The sequence below is a fragment of the Ursus maritimus genome, unplaced genomic scaffold (assembly GCF_017311325.1).
Source record: "Ursus maritimus isolate PB19 unplaced genomic scaffold, ASM1731132v1 scaffold_23, whole genome shotgun sequence".
Lineage (NCBI taxonomy): Eukaryota > Metazoa > Chordata > Mammalia > Carnivora > Ursidae > Ursus > Ursus maritimus.
In genome coordinates, this window is record NW_024424786.1 from 29775080 (window position 1) to 29796493 (window position 21414).

Genomic DNA, 21414 nt, shown 5'->3' on the forward strand with positions numbered 1-21414 from the left:
TCTGCAGTCTGTGTACTGTGTACCGCCACATGTCTTTTCTCTTGTAATGTTGCTTAACAACCTTGACAGGTTATCATTATCCCCAACCCACAGGTGCAGCGCTGAGGCTCAGAGAGGTTTAGTGACCAAACTGCACAGCTGCTAAGTTTTACAGTTGGATTTTAGAGCCTGGTCTTCTGGTTCCAGGGCTCCCTCCTCGAGCCACTGCAAGATGGTGCTGCTAATTCCAACAGCCGCCGCAGGGGCGGGCGGAACCCTCGGCTGCTACAACACAGAGCTGTCCAGTGGGGATCTCAGCCCTTCCTGGGCCTTCGGGTCCCTCTTCCAGACCTCGGAGCTAAAGAGAAGGTCAGGCTCCAGAGGGGCCCCTGCCTACACTGCCTTCTGGAGGCAGCCCACCTTCTCCGGTTACATCCCGCAGCAAAGTTCCTTCTGGGCCTTCTGGGGAGAGGCTGCTGCCCGCGGTCACTGTGGCTCTAATTGTTCTCTCTGGTGAGCTCACGTTGCAGTGGGCCCAGCGCAGACACCTGCTTTCCTCAGGCAGGGATGAAACCCTAGAGATGACGGGCCTCTGCAGAGTATGACATCTTGATCAAATAAAGGCTGCCCTGAGATTTCTCATGCCTTCGAGCTTGGGCCCAGAGATGAAGGGGGTTTCCCCTGTCTGTCGGCAACGTACGTCAGGCGTGCAAATCCACCTTCCTGGGCCTCACTTTCTGGTAAAATAGAGATCATATGCCGGTGTTGCGTGGACAGGTGTGGCTGGGCCATTTCCCTCTTGGGAGCACTGTTTAAATATAGCCGGACTGCCTTTCATGGGAAGGATCTCAGGGCATTTTAAAAAATGAGTAATTAATGAAGTTCAACCTCCCAGAAAAAGCAGAATTATTATCTTCATTTTATAAATAGATCAAAGGTCACACAATCAATGGCAGATGTAGGAAACAGATGTAAGAATTCTGCTTTTGTCCCTGGCTGCAGCCACTCAATCCCACCCCTGGTATCACTGGCAGACCTCCTTTCTGCTCTCTGACTTCTGGCCAAAGACGTGGAATTGGCCTTTATATGTTTCCACTTAAAGGTTTGAATTCTATGTATGGTTCATATGCCTTTGATATGTCTGGAATTTATAAAAGAGAAGGAGAAGAATGATATTTGATGCTTTTCAGAGATCGTGTTGGGACTGAGCCTTATATAATGGGTCAAATGCCAATAAAGGAAAAAAAAAAAAAAACCCGCTCACCAGATCTTCAGGAAGTTCACTTTTATTCTCCCTCGGAAAGAATTTGGTCTGTTAAAATTAAACAGAGTGTATCTTTAGTCACCCAAATGAGTATTATGGGAACAACGGAAGTCACCACTTATTGAGCGCCAACTGTGTGCTAAGCACTGCTCTTCTTACCGGCATACTCTATACCTTGGGGTTTTCACAAACACCCAAGGAGGTTTTTATCACTCGTTCATTTTATAGATCACATACAACTGGGCCCAGAGATAAAAGATGGGTTGAGGAGAAAGGAAAGAGAAAGTTCAAATAAAATGAATGAAGCAAAAATGACTGGATATATACTCCGTCCCAGAGGTGTTGTGTTGTGATGGAGACAGAGATGGAGATACAAAGATGAGAAAAATAGGTCTCCAGGAATTTATAGCCTTGTGAGGGGTTGAGGGTGAGGGCTGAGCAGAAGGATAGAAAAAGACAAATAATGTCAATGCAATTCAGTCCAGAAGTATTTATTGAGTTGCTGGTAGGTGTTAGACACTGCATTAGTCACAGGGGATGGTTCCTCTTCTCATGAAGCTTACAGTCTAGTGGGAAAGTCAGACATTAATCAAATAATTGCACAGATTTAAACTGTAATTGAGTGGAGTAAAAGACACCAGATGGGCTACAGCCTGACAGAGGATTAGTATCCAGAACATATAAAGAGCTCCTACACATAATAAGAGATACTCCAATGGAAGCACTGTCAAACTAAGGGCAACTTTTAAAAGATGAAAGGCAAATGGCCAATAAACAAAGGAAAGTATGCGTAGTCTCTCTTGTAAACAGGGAATTGCAAATTAAAACATTGAAATACCATTTCACACCCATCAGCTTGGCAAAAATTTTAAAGTCTGACATTACCAAGTGTTGTGGAGGATGCCAAGCACAGGAACTCTTACTTACATACTGCGATCTAAGTGTAAATTGGTACGACCACTTGGAAAAACTGTTCAGCCATGCTGAGTAAAGCTGCCAATTCACATGACCTGAGCCCAGCAATTTCACACACAAGTATCTGCCCGATGGCTCACTTTCACACAAGGGGATGGGGATAAAAAAACATTAATTGTAGCATTATTTCTAACAACACAAAAAGTGAAAATAAGCCACACGTCCTTCAGAAACAGATGGGGAAATAGAGTGTGGTGAACTCATACAATGGGACCCAAATTAGCGGTGAAAATGTATGATCTAGAACTACATGTACCAATGTGAATACATTTTGAAATCATAACGCTGAGTAAAAAAAGCAAGTTGCACAATGATATATTCAGTATAATGCCACTTCCCCAAAGTTTACAAACATGTCAAACAATCTATAAAGTGTTTATAGGCACAAACATATGCAGTAAAAATACAAAAGCGTGTATAGGAATGATACACCCCAAATGCAGGATAGTGGTTAATTACCTTAGGAGAGGGACAGACATGGGTTCAAAGGGCTCTATCTAGATCTAAAGATGTTTTATGTTCTTGAAAAAAAAAGATTTGAAGATAGGGCAAATGTTAAGCTTTGGCAAAGGCTTGAGGGGCAAGGGAGGGGTGCAGAATGAACAGGTTTGATGATATTACTCTCCCGCAGTTTTTTCTATGCTTTGATCTGTCCAAGAAGGATTGGATTGAATTGGAGGTGGGGTTAGGGGAGGGGTCAGGGAAGCTGTCTCTGAGGACATGATGCTGACTCAGGATGAGAGCCAAAAATTGAGTAGGTGAGGAAGGGCAGAAAGTTGCACCAAGCAGAGAGAACCAGCTATGCAAAGACCCTGGGGTCTGAGGTTGTGCATAGAGACTGGAAACAGACCCCAGTATGGCCAGAGCAGAGGGAAAAAGGGCTGGAGTTGGAAGTGATGGGGACAGGGGTGTGTGCACAGACCATGCAAGGCCTCACAGGCCATCTTGAAGGTCAGGTCTTTACCCTATGAGGAAAGCAGCAGAGATGGGACGCTTTGGGGCCCAGAGAGACTTCTCTTCCATAGACAGCAGAGAGGTGACTCATATCTTGAGTTGTGGAGAATGAGTAAGAAGAAGCCAACTGGGGAAGGAGAAGGAGGGAGTGAGGTGCAAATTCCCTGGAGAGGGCCCAACAGCAGTAAAACACCGAGGACCTTCCATGGCGTGGTCCCACCCAGGACTAGCCCCGAAGGTGCTCAAAAATGGCAGACGAGAGTGTCCATGAAGACAGAGGGCTTGAGGTCCCAGGCTGGGCTGCCAGCCTCAAGCCGAGAGAGGCATGGCCAGACATGGGTTGCAGGTGGCTGGCTGTAGCAGCGTGAGGAGGATGGATTTGAAGGAGGCCCCGGGTGCAGACAAGATCTTTGAGACCACGGCCGGCATGGGCAGTAATGGGGGCAAGGATCGGCGAGTCGGAGGTGCGTGCAGGGCAGTCCAAGTGGGACCGTCCAGTGAGCAGTGGGATGGGTGCGCCGGGGGCCCGAAAGGTGGGACTCGAGGCGCCTCCCGGGGGCGGCTGCTGACCACTCCCAACAAACGAGTTGGTCCAGAAGGAGGGAAGAGGAAGAAGAAAGCGAGCAGGTCTCTGGGGTACGACGAGGAATGGGACTGGGGCTGGCCGGGGGAGGAGAAGGGTGGGAGCGGGAGGACCACGCAGACGCGGAGCGGCCGCCGGGAGAGCAGCCCCGCGCCGGCTGGGCGGGCCCGGCATTGGCCTCGGCGGCCTCCCCGCGGGGTGCAGGCGGAGCCCGAAGGCGCACGGCGCCGGGGGCGGGGGTGGAACAGCCGACCCCCGCCGCGGACTTCCCGCAGCTCCCGGGGCTGCTTCGGCCGAAGCCGCCGAGGACAGCTGGGCACCGCGCGGCCCCGGACGTCTCCTGCAGCCCGGCGGCCACCCCGACCACCCCGCCCCCGGCACCCCCAGGCTCCCCGCGTGCCCAGGCCGCGCCTCCCCGAGCCGCGCCTCCCCACCGCCGGGACCTGGCGACGTCACTGCGGCTCTGACGCGCGCTAATGGAGGCACGGGGCGGAGGCGGCGTGGCGCGGGTGTCCCCCGGGGAGGTCCCGGTCCTTGCAGCCCGCGGCCGTGTCCTTGGCCCTCCTCCAGGGGAACCTCGATTTTTCCAATCTCAGGAAGGCCGGCTGTCCTTCGGCTACTGATAAGGACGCGACCGCATGGTAAAAGATTTTAACAATGCCCGGAAAGAAATAGCCGGACCCAAGAAAGAGACTAATAATAGCAGCCCGCTAGAGTTCTGCTCGTGTGCTCAGCGCTCTTAAGAACAATAATAACGACAACAACCGTAAGAGCCACCATTTATTGAGCGCTTACTCTGTGCCACGCACTGTGTTAAGCGTTTTGCAGGCAACAACCCTCAGAGGTAAGTACCGTTATTATCCCTCTTTTAAGGAAACCGGGGCACAGAGAGGTTAAGTAATTTGCTCCAGGCACACAGCTAGCTGATGTCAGTGCCAGAATTCCAACCCAGGCTGTCTGATCCCACGTAATCCTCATGTCAACCCATAAGGTCGGGATCGTTCTCTCCATCTTAAAGATGAGGAAACTAAGGCACATGGAAATTTAAGTACCTTGCCCAAGGTCACCTAGCTGGAAAATGGATGAGGCAGAAAGCGAACCCAGGGCTTCTCTGTTCGCAGAACCCGCGGTCTTGGCCATAGGCGATGCCACTTCCAAACCGCTTCCGACAGCCCAGCAGGCTTTGGCCCCGGGTCCCAAGAGGCGCAGCCTCTGCGGGGTTTGGGCGGGTGCCCGCGGCCTCCGATCCCCGGGTGAATCGGATGTTTCCGAGCATCGTCTCAGCTAAGCCCGCAGGCGTCTGATTGGGACGCGTCTCCCGGAATCCGGTCGGGACCCGGCAGCGCGGTCCTCAGAAGGGATGGAGCCGGGGCCGAGGCAGCGGGAGGGATCCCTGGTCCCACCTGCAGAGCGACAGGGCTGACGGCTTGCTCTGCGCGGCCGGCAGAGGGCGCTGTCGCACGCGCCTCGGGTCCCATGGTCACCCGGCGCCGGCAGCCTCGGCCTGCGGGGACGCTTGGACTCAGAACCCCCTAAGTGGGAACCCTTCTTGCCTGGCGACTGGCACCCCTCTGGCCCCTCATCTCAGCCTTGGGCCTGCTTTTCCTGATTACTCTCCCCCATTTTCTGTGGTCCAGCCATCCCACCATGCGCCTTCAAGTCTTCCCCAGTCCCTGACCCGCTGATCTGGTCACCTCTTGCTGAAAGGCAAGAACACCGATTCCATTCCATTAAAAGGCTCAGGTGTTCGCAAGTCAACCTCGTAAGTCTCCCCTTCTCACGGGCCCTTTGGTGATGTAAAATGGGGATAAATCATTGACTTGGAATAGATAACGAATTTTCTTCTCCAAAACTGGAGGAGGGGCTTGTTTAAGGAAGGAGCAGATTGGTGGAAAGGATCTATTTTTAATAGCTACAGTGTCTTAAGAGCCTGTTTTGTGCTGAGCCCTTTCTGTGTCTTGACTCCTTAATCCTCACAACAGCCCTGGGAGGAGTGCCGCATTATTCTCCCTTTGATAGAAGAGGCCACAAGACTGGTAAATGGGCATCCACTAGGAGGATCTAACTTTAAAGCCATGTTCCCATCACCAGAATGTACCCGCTGGTCCAACTGAGTGGAAGAGGTAAGCAACAAACCCAGCAGAAACAAACCAAGATCCACCCTCAGAGTGCTTGGAAATACCACATGTGAATTAGGGGCTTCAGTGGCTCTCCGAGCCCAGTTCAGGACTCAAATGTCTGCAAAAGAAAAAGAAAACCTAAAGGTGGGGTGAGCGGGGAGAATAGGAATAAGGCTTGTGGCTTTTGCTTGGAAGAGCATCCAGAGAGGCTCACTCACTTTCTATGACTGGGCTCTGAGGAAATAAAGGTGGTTCTAGGAAAATCTGAAAAGTATGAGAGGGGGGAAAAAATGTCTTCTGCGGTTTTTTTACTTTAACCAAGCCTCATTTTGCTATTTGTGTTTTATTTTTAAATTAATGTAGCTCTCCCCACCCTTTAAATTGGCATCTAAAGAGCAAAAACAGAAGGAAGGCCAGCTACAAACTTCAAACTTGGTGGGTTTCTCAGGAAGGAGATGCATGACTTGAAGGGGAAATGAAGATGGAATGAGGTGCTTTCAACTTTTGAAAGACAGACTTTCCACAAGGAATTTAGATCATAAGCCCTTAGAACGGGAGCTTTGTCTGGGTTTGGGCTCTGTATAGTGTCTAGAATCGGTGAGTGCCCAAGAAACGTGGAAAACGAATCACGCTTTTGGTGTGTGTCTGCATCATCTAACCTTCTGGGCCACCACTTTGCTTATGATTTTAGAGTGTGGCTTCTAGGGGATTTTCCTGTGCCCTGGGTCTTAGTCACACACCCTCCCTCAGACCCCTTACTTTCCCAGAAGTTCGCTCTGGGAATTGAGTCAAGGTGAAGCAGTTGTTATTGATGATGATGTCACTAGGCTTGGTTAAACAGAATGACTGCTCAGCTCTGGAATCACTCAACTGGAGGCCTTTCCAAACAGGGAAACTGAGGCAGAAGGGAACCTCAGGAGACTTGTCACATCACAGTTCTGATGCTCTTGCCCTATGTCTTTGAACTTGAACGACCCTCCCCCCCCTTGCCCAACACAAAAGAGCCCTGGGCATCCCAGGCGACCTCTTGCAAAATTCTTGGACTTCTCTGACCTTACTACCTCTCTCTGCTCCTTCCCTCATTTTTTCAGGGCGTTCATTCTACAAACATGCATTGACAGCCCACTGTGCGTAAGTGCTCTGGGTACAGCAGGGAACGTAACATGAGCTCGCGAGCTCACTTTCTCCAGTTCCTACCCAGCTCCTGACCTCATGGCTCCAATTTTCATGCCTGAAGAGCGCTACAATAGTCAATGACTCGCTTCTCCAGGCGGGGACGATTGCTCAGATGTATCCAACATTTTGGATAGCTCCTGGCAGCTCCAGGAGACCACGCCCTGTGACCCCAGGATACAACCTTGGTGACATCCAAGAGGCAGGAGGTTTGGGCCCTGAGATATACCCTCAAAAGCAGGGTCTGGAAAGGCACTTGCCCATACTCCTTCCTACCCTTTCCTAGCTGGCACGCCTTCAGTTCATACGATCGTTGGCTACCTTAATACCTTGGGCCATATTTATGGCCGAAGCACCATTTGCAGCAACAACAAAAATCCCATAGTGTCACCATACCCCACTGTTCAAAGGAAAATGTTGGCTTAAACAAACAACAGTGACTGGCTGGCAAGTGGGTATGTCGGCTAATGCTGAGTCTTTCAGGTCATTTTCTTATTGAACCTTGGGATTGAGTGACTCAAAATAATGAGGGGAAGGAAGAACACTAGCCCTGTTTTAGCTTTCCAGATTATTCAGATGGTACAGATTTTCAACATCATCAACACCCTAGTGAAGACAGAATGCTTAAGGTATACATTGTCAGTTTTTGTCTTTTTGGAAAATCCATTAATACTCAATGACTTAGTCTTCACCCATTCCAAGAAAAAAAAAAAGAGAGAGAGAGAGAGTGTGTTGAACCGCAGGATTCAGATGATGTCCCTGGAAATCCCTTTAGAGAGTAGATTCCAAATCTTATTCATTCTTCTTGAATTTCTCACCGCCCCCCCCCCCCAAGACTGCCCCATCTCTGCTGGGTACCTACAGCATCATTTTCTCTCCCCTTGAGGAAGGCAGAGGCCCAGAGACCAGGAGAATGAGGGAGTAGTGAGGAAAACTTTTCCCTTACCTGAGTTGCAGAGCCACTTGAATCTAGAGAATTGTTATATTTGTGCTGTGTCTGTGTGAGTTCGTGGTTGTGCGCTCTCTGGCTGATGTCCAAAATCTCCATAACACAGTGGCCTGAGACACTCTAAAAAGAAGGCCTGTCTGTGAAGGACGTGTGTCCACCCACCAAGAAGTTCTTGGTGGTCATTGTCTGCATGTCCAGCAGCTGGGGTGAAGAGCTTTGGAACCACTGAACATTCCTGCTGGGATCTTTCCAAGCCCTTTTGGGAACCGGCAGCAGCGCTTGTCTGGGGAAATTAGTTTTGCACTTTCAGAGTGAGAAATTCCTCAGGGGGCATTCTTGTACTTGGGAAGAGAAATCAAACCCAGCTCATTCTTTTACGGCCCATGCCATTAATAAAGCAGACCGAGTCCAATTCAGTTGGTCCAGCCTGGGGCCGTGGGGAGGGGGCCGAAGCAGTGGAGTTCAAGCGCATTTCACCTGTGGCTAAGGCCCTCCCCGGACTGGCGCAAGCTTGAGGTTTCAGGGGATCGTGTTACCAGCGTGTAAACACCGTGAGTGACAGCCAACGCTCCCATTCGACCACAGAGGATCTCAAACCCTTCCTATCTTCCTAGAAACCCTGGCGGCCCGGCCGGCTGCTTGCTGTCTGATGCAACAGTTTGCAACGCTCGGTTCTGGGAGCCGAGCCTGCCGCGGGGCGCTGGGCGCCCTGCCGACGCGCATGCGCGGGCTGCGGCCCCGCCGCGCCGGGCGGGGGAGAAGCTTTTCACCAGATGTGCGGGGCGGGGCGGGGCGAGGCGGGGGGGAGGGGCCGGCGCGGGCAGGGGCGGGGCGCGGGCGGGCAGGGAGACCTTTGGCAGCTCGCGCCGGCGATCTGAGCTTAATTAAACTTCTCCCGAGGCATTGGCTGACTGATTGACCCAGTGATCCAAAAAAATCAGAGAGGCCTGAATCGCCCTAAACGCGACGGGAGAAAGAAGTTGGGGAGTTGGCTTTCGGTTTCCAGAGCTGGGCCTTTGGATTCTGCCTGCCTTCCCCGGAGCCCCGCAAGCCACAAAGCTATCAGGGTTCCAAGACCTCATTAGGGGCCTCGCTAGTCTGTGCCCTCCTACTGATTTCTCAAAAAGGGAACAACAGTGGTGGGGGGGGGGGAGGCAACGTTCTGATAACGTCGTGATCCATATCTTCCTGGCTTATTTCTCCACCCATGTGCCTTAGACGGTTTTATTAACAGAAAGCATCATAGATTATTTTCCAGTTTTTTCAGCCATTCAGGTATTGCCTGCATGGTTTTCTTCCATCCCCACATTCCATCTATATTATATATTTTTAATTGACTTCTTTTATTAACTCTCCTTATTCTCTAAATTAACTTTAAATCGATTCCCTTTTTCTACATAGCCTTGCCCTAAGCAATAACATTAGCGAAACCACAGTTTGATATGTTAGTCATATATTTTAATACACTTGAAAATAAATTCAGAACTATTCAAATAAAAAATGTATGTTAGCTAAAAGTTTCTTGCCTACTGCATTTGGAGAAAAACTCCAGAGGTAATAAAAAATAGCTAACATATGTTGAGTGATTGCCAATGTCCCAGGCACTGAACTAAGCACTTTATTCTACCGCCTTATGACACCTTAGAAGTGGTGCTGTGGGAAGGTTTGGGTCCTGATATATACCCTTTCATTTTGCAAAGGGAAAATGCGAGGCACAGAGAAGCGAAATACCTTGCTGAAGATCACAGAGCCAGGATGCAAATCCTTACTAGGCTCGCCTAGAGCCTGTACTGCTGGCCTCTCCAAAACAGCTAAGTTACCACTGGAGATCACCCAGGTGGTTAGTGTAGTCTGGATTTGAACCTAACTCGGTCTGACTCCAGAACTGAGCTTTTAATTGCTGTGTGGAACTCTTTCCTATTTTCCCAGATCTCACCTCATACAGCCTTTTTAAATCTGTCTGCCTCCTTTGGAATTCAAAAGGTGCTTCCAAGTTCTTTCTTTCCTCACCCCCTACATCTCCACCTCTCCCTCCCCCTGGGTAGGTAGGACAGAGGTTCTCTTTCAGTGGTTTCCTTCTCTCCTCTGAACTAAAAGCAACCCATAAATCTCTCATGATATCCATAAGAATCCCTACTTTAAAGGTCCTATCCACTCTTCTCCACTGACCATGGAAATTCCACCTACCAGCATCGTGAAACTACATTTCCCAGACTGCTATTCTCACCGGGAAAGAGAACAAAAATCCTATGTCAAACCATGTGGCTCCTATTTTGGGGTTGGAAAATCTGGTCACTAGCTTGGATAAAGATTGGTATGCCCATAGACTAATTCTTCTGGCCCCAGGCAGACGAATTTCCCAGGCCTCAGTGATGGGGGGCTGGGATGGGGGCAAGTTATTTCAGAAACAAAACCTTCAATTAGAGGCATAAATGAAGACTTGGCATGAGACTTCTAAAAGATGGCTGACCCCTGCCCAGGAGGTATATTTTCTTTCTGCAACTGCCCTTACCACCACCACCCCTTCCCTCTCTTCACTTCCTCTTCCTTCCCCTTCTTCCAGATTCTTCTTTTAATTGTACCATTGTGCCACTCCCTTGTCTCCCCCTCAACCCCCATGCCCACACCCACTCTTTAACTGTTTAGTATAAAATCCAGCCCACCAGACTGAGGTTTTCTTCGACCCAAATGTTATTTTCAGAAGGAGCCATTGAGGTTGGGGTGTAATTGCAGCGTTGGGCCTCTGCAAGCCAAGCTGAAAATAATCAGTGAGGCAGATGGGGTGGGAAGAGAGTGTGGTGGCCACTTCCACCAAAGAGCGAGAGAAACCCAATGGAGTGAGTCAGAGAGGGGTGAGTGCCAGGCTGGTCTGCTGGGCTTACAGCCGGGAGTTCAGTTAAGGGGAAACTGCCCAAAGTTTTGGGACCTTTGACTGAGGCCTGATCCAAGGTGGTTCCTGGCTGCACATCACAAGTCCATATATCTTATGACAGCCGCTAAGCTTCTCTTGCTCTCCTTCAGTTGGGCCATAGCAACCAGCAGGCCAGATGGGAACTTAACCATCCCGTTGGCTCAGCAGTCTCTAGAGCGGGATTTCTCAGCGTCAGCACTACTGGCCTGTGGGGCTGCATAAGTCTCAGTGGTGGGGGGCTGTCTGGTGCACTGTAGGGGTGTTTAGCAAGATCCCTGGCCTCTACCCTCTAGATGCCAGTAAAACACACACACACACACACACACACACACACACACACACACACACGAGTCATGACTATCAAAAATGTCTCTAGACCCACCAAATGTCCTTGGGAGGCAAAAATTGCCCCTGGTTGAGAACCACTGGTCTAGAGGGATCCAGGTCTATAACAGGATCACACCACCTGGCCTCAGGGTGGCCTCGTTGCCTTTCATCACATCTCAGTGGGCCCTGATAAAACCTACTGGCCAACTCCTATTTCCAATGACAACTGTTGAATACTTCGAACCCAGCATGAGTGCCCACGGGGTGCCAGACGCTATTCAAGGTGTTGAGAAGGAAGGGGCAAACAGACAGACATGGCCCCTGTCTTCATGGATCTGACAGGCTGAGTCAGGGAAGGCAGACATTAAACAGCCCTGAGCGAGAGGCCAGTGAAGAGAAGAAATGGCATACTGTTAGAACATCCAAGAAGGTTTGTCACCTGGGGGGGGAGGGGTGGTCAAGAAGGTCTCTTGGGAGGAATGAGGAATTAGCCAGTTGGAGATCTGAGGGTGAGGGAATGTTTTGCCGAGTAGGGACAGAGTCTTCAGAAGCCCTGAGTTAAGAGAGAATGTTGTGTATCCAAGGATCCCAAAGAAGCCTGTCCTGAACCAGGCTTCAGACGGTGGGAAGTCGTCGTCTCCTCTCACCCCCGAACTTGCTTCTCCTGTACTCCTTCTCCGGATTTCTAGTAGGAGCATATAAACTTAGGATCATGTTTAACCATATTTAACCCCCCCTCCTTGTTCCAGCTCAACCCCCTCAGTCACCCAGCTACCGAGTTCTGTCAGTCCTACCCCCAGACTCCCTGTCATCTAGCTCCTTGTCTCCATTCCCAGCACCACAACCCCCGAGGCAGGCTCTCCTCATTACTCAGCCGAATTGGTGAAATAGCTTCCTTACGAGTCATCCTCCAGTCTCTACCTCAGAGAGAGACAGAGACAAAGCCCACATCTCTGCCGGGTTAGAAAACCCCGCATGGCTTCCAGAAGCCTGTCAGCCAGGCTGCTTCCTCCCGTGACTTTCGTGACTTTCGGGTGCTGTTCGTTCCCTGCACCCAGCATACCTCCCTCCCACTCCCCCGCCGCACCAGACCACTAGCCACACCCCGTGCGCCCCCACAGCTCGGCCAGTTTGCCGGTCCCTTTGTGGGAATCGTCCTTCCCCAGCCAAAATCATTTGGGGAATTCCCACCTATCCTTTGAGACCCAGACAAAATGAACTCATTATACTCTCCGATCCCTTCTTAGAAGCCTTCTCTTAATTCTTCCCTCTGTTTTCGTTGGGATTTATATATAGCTGCCAGTTTACCATTTGTCACGTTGACCCATAGTTATCTGTTGAAAGACGTCCCTTCCCCCACCCGGACTCAGAGGGCCTCCTAGGCGGGTCATGCAGTGTTCACTGCTGGTTGACTACCCAACACCCCTTCTCTCCCTTCCTACAAGAAGCCAAAGAAATGCAAGGCACCGTGTGTTATTCAGCGTACAAGCTAAGCAGCCATAACGAACAGACCTGGAGTCCAGAGGCTCATGCAAGCCCATGCGCTTCTAAGGAAGCTGACCCCAAGCCCAGTTCCCGGGGTCCGCCCACCGCCCTTTCCAAGAATTGGTTCAAGAACTTGGGCCTAAACTAACCAGTGTGCAGTAGAGGCTTTTCTGGCTCCCCAATATCAACAGTCCCCTTCTTTAATAACAGAACTCCTGATTTTTGGCCAAGCAATGGCTGCCTCGTAAGAGCTACTTTTTGCAGCCTCCCTTGTAGCTTGATGGCGCCTTGAGTTTAAGGTCTCACCACAGACTGTGGGCAGACATGATTGTCCCGCCTCTAAGCTGTGCTCTCAAAAGGATGGTGTGTGTGCTTCCCCGACCCTTCCCCAGCACTTCCCCCTGACTAGGAGATGATAGAAATTAAAGGAGTCTCCCTGGACCTAGGGAGGGAAACCACATTTGGAGGATGGCGGAGCCCTTCTCTCAGTCTTGGATGACTTTTCTCTGAACTCTTATAGGATAGAAAAGTGACATAAATTTCTATTTTGCTTACTCTTCTGTATTTGGACTCTCTTTGTGAAAGTGACTTTTCCCGTGCTCTGCAAAGTACACAGTGCCTGGCTTCCCCGGGCCTCGGGGACTGGTTGAAGACTAGGCCTGGGAATTAGTTAGGGCCAGTGAGACACAAGGCAAGGTTTGATTGGGGGTTTCTGGGAAAGAGCTCTCTTGTGGTTACAAGGCAGCATCATGGAGCAACCTTCTCTCTCTTCCTCTGGACATTGCTGGGCCTGGAACGATGGTGGTCCTCTTAATACCAGCCTGAAAATGGGGCTACACAGGAGGGGAGAGCTGAGAGAATGACAGGAAAATGGAGTCAGAGTTTCTGGACTAAACTACCCTGAGCCTACTATCTTAGTTGGCTGGGCTTGCCATAACAGAATATCAGACTCGGGGGCTTGAACAACAGAGATTTGTTTTCTCACAGTTCTGGAAGCTGGAAGTCCAGGATCAAGGTCCATCAGGGGCGGTTTCTGGTGAGGCCTGTCTTCCTGGCTTGCAGACAGCCAACCTTCTCGCCGCATCCTCCGTCTCTGAGCTCTGTGTGTATGTGAGGAGAAAGCGAGTGCCGCTGTCTCTTCCTTCTCTTCCAAGGACACTAGTTCTGTTTGGATTTGGCTCCACCCTTGTTACCTTATTGAACCTCCCCTACCTCCTTAAAGGCCCTGTCTCCACATTCAGTCACACTGAGGGTTAAGGCTTCAACGTATCCAATTTGGGGGTTGGGGGCACCGTTCAGTGCGTAACACCTACCCTGCCTCTAGGCCTCCGGTTAGGGGAGCCAACGAATGTCCTTTTGTCTAAGCCAGCTTGGGTTGGTTTTCTGTCACATCTTACCCTTCGGGGTCTCACTCTTCTTCCCATCCCTGCTAGGCCTCACACCGGAGTCAATAAACACTTGTGGAATGAATTCCCATGTTATTTTTCTTCTCTTAACCTGTAATGACTATGCCCCAGAGAAGCTATAAGTATTTCTCTTTCTCTCTGCCCCAGCCGAAACACCTAAAGTACTCACGTGGACCTCATCTCTAGCAAATTCTTCTCAGAAACACCCCCCCACACACTAGCTACTTATACAGGGAGCTGAGGGTTCAGCTACAAAATGAGAAAGTTGAATTAGATGCATCTAGCACATTGTCCTGCTCTCCCATGGCTCTGCCTGAGGCCCATTCTGAAGGAGTCATTCTGTGCTCAGACTGAAGCCCGGCCTAGAACTAACCATGTACAGTCTACTGCGAGGTCCCCCTGGGCTCCTGCCCCAATTCCCTGTGGTCCCTCAGGAGGCCCCCCTCCAGCACTAACAGTCTAGGGTTCTGTTCAATGTCTTTTCAAGCTCTGAAGGCCCACGATACGATAATATTATGCACAACCCAAGAAGTTTTTGATTGGCTACTAGACCTCTGGCCCCAAGCACGAAAGATAAAGGCCTAGGGAGGGCCTGGACCATCACAATGTTGTCCTTCCAGATGAGAACAGAAACACTGGCAGGCAGCGGGGAGGTGGCCTTGCAATACTCAGACATTCGGTAGGTCCCGAGGCAAGGACACTATTCTTGTGCCCATTGCCCAACCCTCCAGACTGCCATTAGTGCTGCTCAAAATGGGAGTGCAGGCCAGTTCCAGGCAGAACATCTCCTCCTTCCAGCCATGAGAACTCCATGAGACCAGGGAAAGAGCTGTCCTGTTACTCAGCCCCCTGGAATGTGGGAGACTTAGATCTCCCGGAAAATGGCCAGTAATGGACCCTGGTAGCCAGGACCTTAAGGGTCCAGATGTGCTCCCTCCCGAGTTTGCAATGACTCCCAAGTGCTCCTTCCCATGCTTTTTGAAGTTGCCATTTATAGGACACTCAGTAAGAGCTGAGCCCTGTGTTCAGCACTCTACCCGCATTAGCTTATTTTATCCACACAGCCACTCTGCAGGGATGTATTGTTGCTGGTCCCATTTCCTAGATAAGCAGACTGAGGCTGAGAGAGGTGAAATGACTTGCTTGGAGCCTATAAGCCACAGAGCTGGATCTGACCAAAGATTCTTAACCAGAGTGTTTGGTGGGAGACTCTTGGCAGCATCTTCTCTGGTTTTCTAAGGTGGGCAGGCAAGGGAGAAGGGCACGGTGGGACCCAAGCCCTGTGAGGGCAGCGCTGATGGGGAAGGAGTTAGGACCAGAGGGAAAGGCAGTCACTGGAGTAAAGGACAAGGTGGATCCAGGCAGTCCCAGTCAGATATAAGGAGGGTGGCCGGCTCCAGTGGACCCAACCAGTAGCAAGCAGAGGTCCTCTTCATAAAGGGGGAGTATGGTCATCAGCCTCAGGAACCTGTCCTCCTGCTACCCAGCAGGAGCCCTGCAGCAGGTTGAAGATGGCCACAGGAGCAGGACATCACCTTGGAAAGGTCTGTGTCCTGCTCGTTCGTTTTTCGTTTGCTATCACATCTGTTCCTTACCTTTCTCTGTTCTGCTCAACATCTCAGAGGGCAAATGACACACCCCAGACTCCCCTGCCAACTGGCTGCTGACTAGGTTCACCCAGGGAAAGGTGAGGGAGGAAGGGGTGGGGCAGGAAGAGGAGAGAAGTCTGGGTGTTTCTCCGGACCCCCAGCTTCAGGCAGCACCTCTGGCCACAGCCTCGTCCTTGGCCCCAGCTCCCAGTGGGCAGCCCCAGCCCTGGGCTCTCTACCAACCCCTCCTCCCTTTGAGTTTCCGGCCTCAGAGGTTGTGGCAGCTCCCCACGGCCGCTAATGCGCTTGCCTGCCCACTCCCACACCCCCTTTCCGCCCTTGCAGCCATTCCTGCTCCCGCCTGGACCTCGCCCAGACCAGGTCCTCACCTCGTGCCCCGGCTGTGGATGGGGCAGTCTCCCTGGGCACAGCAGTAGGGTCTTGGTGGCTGGGCCACTATAACAGAAGACCACAGACTGGGTGGCTCCATAAACAGAAATTTATTTCTCACAGTTCCGGAGGCCTGACGTCCAAGGTCAGGGTGCCAATATGGGTCAGGTTCTGGCAAAAGCCCTCTTTCGAGTCACACCCTGCCAACTTCTGGTCGTGTCCACATGTGAGGGAAGGGCCAAGGAGTTCCATGGGGTCTCCTTTATAGGGGCACTAATCCCATTCAAAAGGTTTCACCCTCATGACCTGACCATTTCCCAAAGGCCCAACTTCTAGCCCCATAATATTGGGCATTAGGATTTCCACACATGAATTTGAGGGCTAGGGGACACAAACATTCAGTCCATAGCAGGCAAGCAACTCCTGAGCATGAGGGGGAGTCGAAGCCTATCCTGGAAACCAGGTCACCAGGGTGCCCCTCGGGTGCCAGGTTAGCTGCCCGTGAGCAGAACTGAACAGCCCCCAGCAGGACCCCACGGATCCCAGAACAGCAGCCCTGGAACCGACAGGGTCTGAGTAAGCAGAATGTCTTCCTGCCCAGCAAGATCCATTCTACCCCTCATGTCTTCCCAGCCTCAATACGGCCTCACGTGGGCCACTGCCCCCATGATGACCAAGTCGTTGACCCCTTTGGATTTCAGTGTCCTCATCTGCGTTGTGGGGACACTGGGGTCAGTGCCTGGGAGCCGCGTTCATCGTTGTTGTGAAGAACGGCCTGGATAGCGCTAGAAGAATCCATGACCTATCTGTGAGGATCTTTGGAGAGCAGGGGCAGAAGAGATACCATCACAGTCAGTACCCTGTCAAACGGGAAAGCAGCAGGATTTCGGGTGGTGCATCAAGGGGCCACCTGCTGGTCTCCCCGCCCAAAGGACTGGCACCTCAGACTCGACCACAGTTCTCCCTCCGGCTGCTCCTCGGTTGTGCGAGCTGACGCAGTCCTGAATAAAGGAACACTCCATGCCTAAGCAGGGCCTGGAGGTCGTCTGGGCCTCCCCTGCCGCTCCAGAGTGAAGACTGCGCCCCTGAATGGGGCTGGGGGTGGGAGACGCAAAGGGCCACGCAAGTATCGGATGCTGCCCCTGGGCATTTGCCACGTGCCAGGCTCTAGGCACTCACCATGCGCTCTCGGGCTTACTCCTCCGGCCACTAGACGAGGGGGTGGGTGTCTGTTACCACGATCAACACAAACATCCCCATGCGATAAAGGCACTGAGCCTCAGAAAGGCTAAGAAAGCCGCCCAAGATCACATAGCCAGAAAGTGGCAGAGCCAGAATTTCAACCAACTTTATCTGATAGAAGCCTCCAGCCTCCCCAGGATGATTTAATGTGTCTCACTGCCCATGGCTCTGGCATCGAGAGGGCATGGGCCCTGGCGTTCGAGTCAAGAAAGCAGGAGACCCATAGAAATGGACTGCTTACAGAGCCCGCCCATGAGCCGGCGTGGGCCTGCGGGCCTGTTCCACCGCTGGGATGTGTGCCAGACGTTGGAGACCAGGGCAAGGCTGAAAGGATGGTCCACTAGGAGGTTGCCTGGGCTGGTGCTTGTATGAACACGTGTGTGTGTGTGTGTGTGTGTGTGTGTGTGTGTGTGTGTACACGCATGTGGACACATCAGCCTAATTTCCACCCAGGCCAGGAGAGACTCTGGAAAGACTGTGCATTTGGCAGGTGAGGAGGGAAGGGCTGGGTGGCTCCCCTGTCATCCCCATCTCAGTTCCCTTGAGGGGAGCCTCTAATATTTTCCTGGAAAGCTGGCCACGGGCCTGGAGCCGCGGGTCTCCACAGTCAAGACGAAAGGACACTGGCAAACTCTTCTCCAAAGTCGGTTCAGACTTCATCGGCCTCTCTGAGCCTCGAAGCTAGAGTGGGGGACTCAGGCCAAGTGAGGACAGGCTGTGTCAGAGCATTTCATCCCCAGATCCCACTGCTTCCTGAAAATCGGCCTGGACGTGACCCCACGCCTTGCTCTGGACTCTGAGCACTGCAGACTGGCTCCCTCGTAATGGCCCCATGGGACACAGCCCGCTGTGGTGTGAGGAGCACGAACCTTGGGCTCATCTGAATTTCAGCGTGGACCTCAGTCCAGGAGCCGTGAGGCCTGGGGCAGGTGACCCAATCCTTCTGAGCCTCTTTCCTCTTCTGTAAAATGGAGGTAATAACTACCCATGGTAATAGGTGCCGTCAGGGTGACCGCTCCTACCACTTCCCTCTTCCCCTTCTTCCTTCTGGATCTCCTTAACCTCCACCGACCACTTTACCACCTAGCTTCAGGCCCCTCATTTCCCAGCATCCTCCCAGCTGCGGCCCGGCTTCTGAGCTTCGCAGGAGACAGTGGTTTTGCCACCCTTTGCTTGTGGCCTGCCATGGGCCGGCTCCCCGACAGCAAAGGCCTCAGAGCCCTGCGCCTGGGGCCCCACCCTCTTTGTAAACACCAGTTGGGCACCAACTGACTTCAGGAGGGAAGCGCTTCACCGGGACCCTCCTCTTCCAGTCCTGGCTGCTGCTGTATGTTCCCCGGGGGATGAGCCAGGCAAATCTGGCACCCTCGCACCCAGGCCGCCTCCGTCCTGGAAATAGGCTCTTAGAGCCAAACCCTTGGCCGAAGGTGGAAGGAAGTCAAAGTCCCTGAGTGCGGCTTCTCTCCTGCCCTCCACAGTCCCACCTGGGCCATCCCAGGCAGGGCAAGTGCTCTCACACTGAAATAAATGTTTTTTCATGATCCTGATAGACATCCGTGAGGAGGGCTTTCCCATTAACTTCTTGTTTCTTAAAAACAAAGGCAGAAATTAAATATAACAAAATATGAATCATTTTAATTTTGGGCGGTGGGGATGTATGTGTATATTTCATTGTTCTTTGTAACATCTTCTGTATTGTTAAAATTGCTCTCGATAAAGACTTTTTTTAAGATTTTAGTTTTAGGGGCACCTGGGTGGCTCAGTTCATTAAGCATCTGCCTTCGGCTCAGGTCATGACCCCAGGGTCCTAGGATAGAGTCCCGAATCAGGTTCCTTCTCAGCGGGGAGCCTGCTTCTGCCTCTGCCCCTCCCCCTACTGTGCTCTCTCTCACTCTCTAACAAATAAATAAATACAATCTTTAAGACTTTATTTGTAAGTACTGTCTACACCCAGTATGGGGCTCGAACTCACAACCCCAAGATCAAGAGTAGCATGCTCTACTGACCGAGCCAGCCAGGCATCCCGAAATAAATACATTTTTAAGTCAATAAGATTCATACAGGTTTATTGGGGGAAAATTCAGGAAATACCAAAAGGTAGAAAGAGAAAAATAAGAATCACCAGAATCTCTTCTCTGGAACCAGACCATTTATCTATTGGCTTATCTCCTTCTGGTCCTTTCTCTAGCATGTATTCATGTCCTTTTATTCTTTTATTTTTTTTAAAGATTTTATCTATCTATTTGAGAGAAAGAGAGCATGAACGGGGCAGTAGGGGTAGAAGGAGAGGGAGAAGCAGACTCTCCGCTGAGCAGGGATTCTGATGCGGGACTTGATCCCAGGACCCTGGGATCACGACCCGAGCCGAAGGTAGACGCTTAACCAACTGAGCCACCCGGGTGCCCTATTCTTTTTTTTTTTTTAATTGAAATATGATTGGCATATAATATTGTATTTATTTTAGGTTCATTTTATTCTTTTTACCCAAAAAATGGAATTATATTGTTTAATAACCTTTTTTCCCATTCGCGATATATTTTGAACAGCTTCCCATGCCCTTGGATGTTAATCTTTACTTTAGTGCACTTCTTTTCATTTCAGTTTTTTTCCCATGTAACCATGAGTAAGATATATTTCTTATGATCGGGATCCATATGGATCCCATTAGGATCATACCATTTATACCATTTATTATTTTTTTCTTACCTGAAAAGCAGTACACTTTTGTTGTGGAAAAGTTGGAATATACAGACGAGCAAACAAATGAACACATACAACCCTTGCACCCTCACCCCGCTGAAACAACACTTGCTAACATTTTCGTGTTTAACGTCCTGTCCACGTTTTTAGGTACACAGGTAAATATATAGAAACACACATTTTATAATAAAATCGGAATCCTATGATTCATATCATTACCTTACATTTTGTTGTTTACTTAACAATACATCTGACATCGATGAGGATTGTTTCAGCTACAAATGACAGAAAACCCAAAGGAACAGTGGCTTAAACATGTGCGTTTCTCTCTCTAGGAACTGATGTCCGGAAGTAAGCAGTCCAGGCTGGTACAGCAGCCCCGTGACCATCAGGGACCCAGGCCCCTTCTACCTGGGGCTCTCCATCGTCAGCACACGCCTTCCACTAGTGACCCAAGACAGCCGACAGAGGAAGAAGCAGCAAAGAAGAGAGAGCCCCATCTCCTCAAAGGATGCTTCCTGGAATTCACATGCATCACGCCTGCTTGTACCCCACTGGCCAGAACTGAGCCCCACGGCCCCCCGGGAAATAGGATTTATCTGAGTAGAGCTTTTATTACTATAGAAAAAGGGGGAAACAGATTTTGGGGGGCTAACTGGCCTCTCTGCCATTTTACAAACATCTTTGCAGGGCATCTAGTTGTATATCCCATTTTTTTCTCTTATTGTTTGGTGAATGTTTGACCACGGCATTAAAAATTCTTCCATTTTTAATGGCTGCTTCATATTCCGTAATATGCAGGTAGCATTACTTACAGATCCAATGCCTTCTTACTTGATATTTGGGTGTTTTGCTCTGACTAAACAAGGCTCTTCTATGGTTAAAACTTGTCGGAGGAAGAGATCCCAACCTTTCCTCTATACCCTGGGGGTGACCACCGAAGATATTTTGCCGAGGAGTCAGGGTAGTATCTGCCTTGAAAGCTGGCTTACGGGTCTGAGTTTGTTTCTGCAAAAAAAGAAGAAGAAGAAGAAGAAGAAGAAGAAGAAGAAGAAGAAGAAGCAGAAGCAGCTTTTTGGCAACAGGTATACCCGTCTGTTCCCCTCGCAGAGGAAGTCGGAGGTGGGGGGAAGGTGGGCAGAGCCTGGTGGGCTGTTCTGCCTTGGGTAGGAGAAAGATGGGGTGGGGGATGTAGAGGCTGGGGGCTGGGAGCAGGGAGTGAGTCGGAAGAGACCGTGGACTGTCAGGAACCAGGGGAGGACCTGGTCCTGGAAAGGCTTAGGGGATCTGATGGGTCCCAACTCATCCTTTTTTTTTTTTTTTAAGATTTTATTTATTTGAGAGAGAGAGAGAGAAAGCACAAGCAG

The 21414-nt window shown here is 50.8% G+C and overlaps 1 long non-coding RNA gene across 1 annotated transcript; it reads left to right on the plus strand.

The window, feature by feature from the left end:
- The first annotated feature begins 4229 nt into the window (after nucleotides 1-4229).
- On the plus strand, nucleotides 4230-21366 carry LOC103672332. The gene is made up of 3 exons (XR_571149.2): nucleotides 4230-4599; nucleotides 5738-5878; nucleotides 20383-21366. It is a non-coding gene; the product is annotated as an uncharacterized LOC103672332 (long non-coding RNA).
- Nucleotides 21367-21414: the final 48 nt, after the last annotated feature.